At 41.3% G+C, this 8,150-nt stretch overlaps 1 protein-coding gene, 1 long non-coding RNA gene and 1 pseudogene across 13 annotated transcripts in view; 2 read left to right on the top strand and 1 right to left on the bottom strand.

Moving 5' to 3' along the window:
- Tenm2 (teneurin transmembrane protein 2) overlaps window positions 1-8,150 on the top strand; it is a 1,136,292-nt gene that overhangs the window by 111,970 nt on the left and 1,016,172 nt on the right. Inside the window, exon 1 of one of the 9 annotated variants that reach the window (XM_063268319.1) lies at window positions 7,695-7,829. The gene's annotated coding sequence lies outside the window, so the exon portion shown is untranslated. 9 annotated transcript variants of the gene reach the window in all.
- The window catches only part of LOC120095250 (uncharacterized), a 37,302-nt gene that overhangs the window by 27,227 nt on the left and 1,925 nt on the right, over window positions 1-8,150 (bottom strand). For 2 of the 4 annotated variants that reach the window (XR_010055588.1, XR_005490627.2), the window contains exon 2: window positions 5,569-5,798. This is a non-coding gene — a long non-coding RNA (uncharacterized LOC120095250). Of the gene's footprint in view, window positions 1-3,241; window positions 3,530-5,568; window positions 5,799-7,122; window positions 7,238-8,150 lie in introns of those variants that run through there. The other 2 variants (XR_010055589.1, XR_005490626.2) reach the window with 2 other exon arrangements.
- LOC108352072 (uncharacterized) overlaps window positions 1-8,150 on the top strand; it is a 2,585,468-nt pseudogene that overhangs the window by 2,575,821 nt on the left and 1,497 nt on the right.

Here is an 8,150-nt window from a genome sequence, read left to right as displayed (position 1 = left end):
ATCTGTTCTTATGGTCAATTCTTCAGTGTAGCTGTCTTCCCCTTTCCCATCCTCCCTTTTCTCTTCATCGTCTGTCATGAGTTACCATCCTTGTACCTTTTTCTTAATTGTTAAAAATCATTACAACACAATAATGCCTATTTATGTAATATAGTGTGGTATTTTATTATCTCTCTAAATTTTTCAGTGATCGTGTTGGGATTATTAACAAATCCATAATCTTAAACATTTATCATTTCTCTGCTAGGAGGCTATCGAAACCCATTTTCATGGTTTTGAACATTTCCTTTATTCAACTCTCTGGTTTTCTAAGAGCAGCTTACTGTGTTTAGGGGTGCGGTGTGTGAAAGCGTGCTCTGGCTGTTTGATTTCTCTCACATCCTACAATTAGGTCAGCAGGACTAGCAGACATGTTATTGTGGGAAGCTCACCTTATGTAAACACAGTTTCACTATGTAGGGGAGAACATTGTAGGGTAGAGAAGGCTTCTCAAGTGTACTCTTTGCATAGAACTGTATCATTTGGACCTTAAATGTCCACATCATTTCCATCTGGTTGCTGGGAATTGAACTCAGGACCTCTGGATGAGCAGTCAGTGCTCTTAACCACTGAGCCATCTCTCCAGCCCATCATTTCCGTCTGTAACAGTAGGTATGCTTCATCGTTCGTTATATAACCTCACATAGGACAACATACAGCTCTTTGCTGCTGTTCTGTTAGGAAGCAAGAGAGATCAACAGGCTGCTTTGTTTCAGAATATTTTAGGTCCACGTGTTTAGCATTTCATCCGTGACCATTTGAATTCCATATGTGGGTATCTATCAATTTCATATCAATATTTACAAACAGTGACACAACCTTTTCTGTCAACTTTTAACTCTTACTGTTTGTCTAGGAGGGTTGCGGTCATGTGGGTTTTCCCACGTTAGCATTGTCTGCTGCTGTTGGTGTTCAGTTCATATTCAGGAAGTCGAACTGGGGAGACTTTCCAGTATAAATTTAATAAATAATTCCGGAGAGATTCTCTGTAACCTATATGCTTTTAAACCTGATGGACTAGATGTGAAACTCTTCCTTAACCAAGGCCATGACACATTCTACTGCTTCCACTAAATGTCACAAAATGTTTCTTACGCTCCGGAAGGACTTTCGTTACTTCCTGAAGCACCCTTCTATCCATGATGCATTTTATTTCGAAAGGTCTGACGTTTTTTATTTTTTGCCGTTTCCCCTACAGTATAGCAAAGCAGGATCAGACGTACTGTCCTCTTGAGAGCATACCTTTGGAAAATATTCTAATGTAGTTCCTAAGCGTTTTGTGTACCTTATTATTTTTTTAAAACTAGGAAATTCCTAATATTGACTCCACAAGTTCCAATCTGGCATTTGCCTTTTAGATTTTACCTTTCTTCTCAGCTAAATGAATTCATTTTTCTGAGATTGGATCTGTTAGCATAGCCCAGGCTGGACTAGAATGCCATATTCACCTGTTTCAAATGAGTGTGAGAATTATAGCCATGCTCAGTAGGCGTCGTCTAATATCGAGCATTTATGGGAGGTGAGTGAGTAACGGGTTTTTCTACACGTACACAAGTTTCCCCTGCGCAACATTTCCACTATCTATGTTCTGATTCCACTCTTCCTCTACTATACTAAGTAGCTACTACCACAAAAGAAAAAATATAGAGTTGCTTCATGCTATTTTGATTTCCAAATTACTCTAGGAGATCAAAGAGTAGTCATGTGTCAGTGACAGAAATATATTTTAAACATTTCCAGACAATCTTAAAGCACTAAGATTGTATTCAAACCCTAGAAGAGCACTGACCACGTATACCCCTGCTTCTACAGTCGCTCGTGCTGCCCAGCTCCTCGGTGGACTCTTTCTCCCTCTGTCCCACAAACTAACCATGAAGAACTAGCATTAGTTTTACTCCTTGGGATGGGTTGCAGTGTAGGACACCTTCTGCCCATCCTCACATACAAATGCAGAATTACAACTACTGGGTCAGGGCACATTCAGCAAAGAGTCTGTTCAAACGTGTGTTGAGTGTCATAGAACTTTACACTGGTTCTTATTTTTAATCACAATTCAAGATACAGATTTTAGGAAGCCATTTCCCTTCATTTCCTGGTTCACAGTACTTGTTAGTAAAACAAATATTTAGATGAAAGTTACTGTCTTAGTAACATACTGTTTGGGTATAGTGCCTTAGCAACATGGTGTTGAACATGATTTATTGTCAATTAAATGATAGATGCAATATTTTCCTTGATTTTGATGATTTATGAGGCCACTCTTCGGCTTTTTGGTGTGATAACCCGTAGTTAGCCAATGTTTGAGGCTCGGTAAATATTTATTTAATAGAGGTGTCATATTTGGGTTTCTTGTTATGTATGAGCACAGCTGTTCGTTTTCCTTTTGTAGATAGTCTTCATTCTTCCCTCTTCTGACAAACAACAGCTCAACAAGATTATATTAAGGATGTTTTCTGCTACCTCCCTGCTCTCTGCTTCTGTAACGTGTATTTTATGTGAAAGTGGCTCACATCCAAGCAACTAACTTGAAATATCAGCAACACAAACCCCCTGGACCATAAAATAATAAAATGACCACTTACAGACATTTAAAGTGGATTTCAGATAGGAATCTCAGAAATGGAAATATACTAATATAATTAATTTGCTACATTGCGTATAGCAAATTAATTGTTAGCTATGTATTTATCGTTATTCACTAAAAGTGATTCTGTAATTTGCTTTTTGACTTACTAGACGGGATGGCACTCACTGAACGTTATTTTGCCCAGGAGTGCACATCCGTTTGAAGTCCTAATAGTTAAAGATACATTATTTTTACATCCAATTTGACCACTTAATCTATTTACCCAAAATTTACTCAGAATGGAAAATTACTTGATTTTTTTTACAGAATTATATTAATTTATGTTTTGACATAGTCTTTGAAGACAGCAAAAGCATGATTATTTTTTTTCAGCTCAGAACATATTTTAATCAGGAAGCAAAGAGTCTGCAATAGGAGGCTATGTCCACCCAGCTGTCCCTCACAATAGGGGTCTCTTTTCCGTGTTTGTGGTCCTGTGGAGAAAAGAAGTGCACATGTTCCCTATAGCTACAGCTTGTTAGATACAGCACAAGCATGTTCTTAGCACATAGGCTGTAGCTGAAGGTGCATGGAATACTGAAAACATCATTTAAAAGTTGTGTGTAAACATAGAGATGGTGATAAATTTTGCTTTTAATGAGAGGGACAAAGAAAATTCCTGGGTTGAAGCCTTTAAAGTACCATAGTACTTGCCATGAATTTGGAGCAGTCTAAGCGCTTAGGTTTACGTTCCATGCATCCTCTCTTGATCTTACAACCAACACACCCAGAAAAGTTAAGTCTGGCCTCCTTATGGATCCATACTGTTGGTATCCTCTGACGAAAGACAGAATCCGTTTCACAGCTCTTAAGTGGATTTTCAATGATTTCTGCAAATGGCTGGATTCAGTTGGGCCGGAGTCACTTTAAAGGAGTAGAGCGTTAAGATTGAACATTCAGACTTGGGATTCCTTTTGTTTTCTACGAAATAATACACAGTACCCATCAATTAATTTTCCCTAATCTTGGCTTTCTGAACTCATCCATGGGAAAAGATTTTTCTTTCTGTTGGTTGAGAGGATCGGGTGGACATACACACAAAAGGAAACTAAGCACATGCTAAGCACACGAGTTACCATTAAACAAATGTTAGTATTCTGCAACATGCAAGTAGGATGTCACTATACTAACAGCATGCCAGCTATTAAATGGAGATATTTTTCTCCCAAGCCAACAAGATAAAATGTAGTTATAGACAGCAGCGTTTATATTTCCCTTCCCTCATGCCAGAGAGTTTTCTTATTTCCCCCCATATGGAGTGACACAGCCATACTTAGAGATCAATATTTGAAATTATTTGCATACTGCTTGATTTACTAGGGGCCATAGCCACTAGTTCAGCATAGCATCTGCACTACCGATTGCCTTGGGACAGTTGAATGAATGAAGTTTTAGCACTTTAAACAGAATATAGAGCATATCGTTTGATTCTGGGTTAGTGGGTCAATGTACAGCAAGGTATAGGTTAATTGGGTCCTTCTGAGCATTTACATGGTTTGAATAATTAAGAGTCTAAACATGGAGAGCAGGTAAAAGCTTGTTTTTTTTTTCTTGTAGAGCTCTCACATTCAGTACCATTCCCAGTACTCTGTTGGGTGCCTCATAACCAACTTTAACTCCAGAACCATGTTTCAGACCTGTGTGGGGTCAGAACGTACATACCCACCTCCACATAAACATAATTAAAAATAATAAAAATGAGTATTTAAAAATGTGTGTGTTATGTCCTCAGCACCCACAGAATAGTCACTTTTCTGGGCATCTCATAACTTAAGTCCTTGAGCCCTGTTATTGAAACTGTTTCTCTAAGAAACATATACTGAACTCCTGTTTGGAGACTCTCTTACAAGGGCATAAATTGAGGATGGCAACATAGTTTCCTTTACTAACTCCCCACTTCTCTTACTCCTGAGTTAGTGGATTTTCTTGTTTTCAGTGGTTGCTTGGCTTTGTCTTACTTGTGGTATGTAGGTTTTGTTTTTGATGGTCTTTCTTTCTTTCTTTCTTTCTTCCTTCCTTCCTTCCTTCCTTCCTTCCTTCCTTTCTTTCTTTCTTTCTTTCTTTCTTTCTTTCTTTCTCTTTTCTCATCATTGTTGATTTGGCAAGTTGACTGGGCTATGGGGTACCAAAGAGGCGGTGAGTGACTCTAGGTGACTGTGTTGAGAAATTGATTAAGGTTTGAGCCAGCTGCCTTGGTAGGAATTCACTCTGACTAGCATGGTAAGGGACCTCAGCCAGACTGAGGGCTCAGCCAGGACAGAGGACACAGAAGGGTGAAACTGACCTGTTTTCTTGAGCACTTGTGTTCATTTTTTCCAATCCTCAGACTTCAGAGCCCAGGGTTTCCAATATTTTGGTCTCTGGGACTAAGGACTAATACCAACACCTATTCCCATCACCACAGAGTTGCTCAGACATTGGACTTAAACTAAATTGTACGCCATTACACCAGTGGCTTTTGCATCTCTACAGCCTGCAGAAAGTGGGTGCTGGGGTTTTGTAGTCATCATAACCTTTTGAATCAATTCCTGGAATAAATATTTGTCTGTCTGCCTGTCTTGCTCTATTTGCCTAAAGACCTCAAGCTTAGCAAAAAGGGGAAATAAAGCTGGGTCTCACTATTTGTCCTCACTGTAACACATCGGACACATGAGTAGTCCCCCATCTCTACAGAGAATCAAGTAAAGTCAGGGCTTGTAATGTGTTGGTGTGATTTTACAAATGACCAAGGTGCATTACAACACACACGCGCACGCACACACACACACATGTGCCCACACACATGCACACATACACACATACATACACGCGTGTACAAACACATACACACACACACATGCACACATAGTACAGTGACCCTTACCTGGAATGAAAATTCCTGAAACCACATGCATAATTCATACCTTTGCTTGTACACACTTGCACTTTCCTGTTGTGAGAGCTTTATATCCATCACGGTCTCCCAATCACCTGCGACCTGCAAGGGACCACTGTCTTACTCTTCAAGGTCTTCCAGGAGATCCCCATCGATTCTATTTAGTATTAAACAGCGTGTCCTATAGAACCATGCGGTCGCAAGGAGTAAGCTAGATGATCCTTCATCTTTGAAAGATTGTTTGTTTGGTACAATTTCCTACAAAAAAAAAAAAAAAAGACATGTTTTTCAGATAAACCACAGCCCTCCCTCCTCTTTTCATGGCCCTTAGAAACCTGCTGCGGGTCTTTGACAGTGCAGGAGACAAAGCCCCTCTTGCTACAGATTCAACGGTTTTGTTATCCCCAACATCTGTGCCCTCCCTAAGCTTTGTACACACAAAACTGCTACCTGCTATTCCCACTGAAGCCACACCACCCCCTCTGAATATCCGCAGGTCCCTTTGGTTGTGGCAGGGGGATTTTTTTTTCCTCTTTCCAGCAGAACATTGAGGATGTGCGGCCTTTCTCTGCTTTCTGTTGTAGAGCATTTATAATTTGGGGTAAGAAGATAAAACATACAACAGAGTGGCATTCAGCAAATGGCCCAGAGTGTGGCTTTTATGATTACAAGTTCAAGCGATCCTTTTAAAGATTTACTTTTGTCCCTCCTGAATTTCGCTTTGAGGGTCTCTTTGAAGAGGAATCTCTACCCCATTGAATAATACTAAAAATATTTCAACGGAGAGGGAAAATAAAATAAAACAATGAAAAGAAGATGTCAGTCAGATCTGAAAATGGACTTTATAGCCTGGGTTATGCTGTGTGTGAAGAAGGTAGTTCAGACCTTCAGAGGTGGGCTTAAATTTGAACTTGGAGGAGAAAAATTGGAAAGGGGTAAAGCAAACCTTTAATGTATAATGTATTCAGAGGTTCCCGCTCTTCTCCGGTCTCCCCTTGGATAGAGCTTCTGAGGCACAGAAAAAGGCAGGTGTGGGAACAAATGGAGGCGTGAAAATGGGTCGGTATTAAAGCATGCCTAGAGGAGTTTAGCAGATTTCCCTTTGGGAGCCCAAATATGGAATGAACCCCTGGAACAACCAGCAGTTGGCTTCTCTGTCGGTCCCTGCAGAAAAGCACAGGTCTTCAGCAGCGGATGAGTGGAATGTGGGGCTTGGTGATGTGCCCCGTGTGAGTAACTCAATCAATCAGAGGTATGAGAAGGACTCATACCCCAATCAGGGAGCCACCCTCAAAAGATAGAGACGCAGTTACAGAGCAAAAGCTCTGGATTCCAGGAAGGATGACTGACACTTTCATTCTGGTGCATAGGATCAGCTCTGAAGGTTTGCAAGAGAGCACAGGACATGTTTTCTGTTACCAAATACTGGCTGTGGTGGTAGGGGTGGGCTGATGTGGTCATGGGTGTGTTTGGTGGCAATCTGATTAACACCTCCTTCCTCCAGCCAGACCCGCAGACAACTTAGTTGTCATTAGACTAGTTTTCTGTGTCAGATGCAGAAGCAAGGCTGGGGCAGAGTTACCGCTTTGTCTGGAAGCCATCCTGAGGGAGCCACCGTGATTCATTTATGCCCCCATTCAGAAGTTGTCAGTATACCACTCCAGCCTACATCTCCTCGGGTCAACGAGAAGCAACTCTTAACGATTTACATGCTTTCTGCTTTAACACAGGAGATCATAATGAGTGTTGTGACATTCTGTACATGCTGGCCAAGGGCGTGGTCCATGGAGTACAGGACTGATCTTCAAAGGGCTGGTTCCCCTGACTTCCAGGACAGTGGCTAAAAGAACATTGTCTCTTATCTGTGGTCAGACATAGCAAGACCAAGTGTATTGTGAAATATTAGCTAGTGCTTTCATTAGACATCTGGCTGTCTTGGATTCATACGAATATCAAAAAAAATAATAATAAAAAAATCCCTGTACTTTCAACCCTGCTAGTGTGGGGTGTGTGAATCTCAGACAGATTTGGCCCTGTTTGCTCTGAGCCTATAGGTCAAGGCAGTTACATAGCCATCATGCTAAGGGCTCTTTTACTTGGGCCTCTTCCAATCTCTCGCCCTCCCCGTGCCTCCTTCTCTTTACAGCACTGGTAAATTGAGCTGAAGTCGTCACAGCAGATTTCTCAGTCCATCTGCTCTGGGAACCTCGTTGTTTTGAATTCGCCACCGGCTCCACCTTCCATCCCATTACAAAGTCACAAAGTACTGTTCTCATTTTCCAGGAGCAGGTGAGTTGCATTCCGCGGCGAATGAAACGCCCCAAGCCGTAAGCTGGGAGGCTCTCTCACCCTTCTCCGGTGGCAGAGGCTGTTGTGTTTTGTTACAGCAGCGTGAGGAGTTGTTATTAGGGTGTTATGGAAACCAGGTGTTAGCCCTGATTAGTCACTAATCTGCCGTCTTCGGAAGCTTGGCTTCAAACTTTCCTTCATCAGAATGGTTCAACGGAGTTAATTTATGCATCCTAGCTCTAAGAACCTTGTCAAATCAACATGGTGGTCTCCGCTGGGTCCCTAATGCACTATAGCCCAGATCACAAGCCCGCTATATGT

The sequence above is a fragment of the Rattus norvegicus genome, chromosome 10 (assembly GCF_036323735.1).
Source record: "Rattus norvegicus strain BN/NHsdMcwi chromosome 10, GRCr8, whole genome shotgun sequence".
Lineage (NCBI taxonomy): Eukaryota > Metazoa > Chordata > Mammalia > Rodentia > Muridae > Rattus > Rattus norvegicus.
The sequence above is the reverse complement of the archived record's forward strand: the minus strand, read 5'-3'. Positions and strand labels throughout refer to the sequence as shown.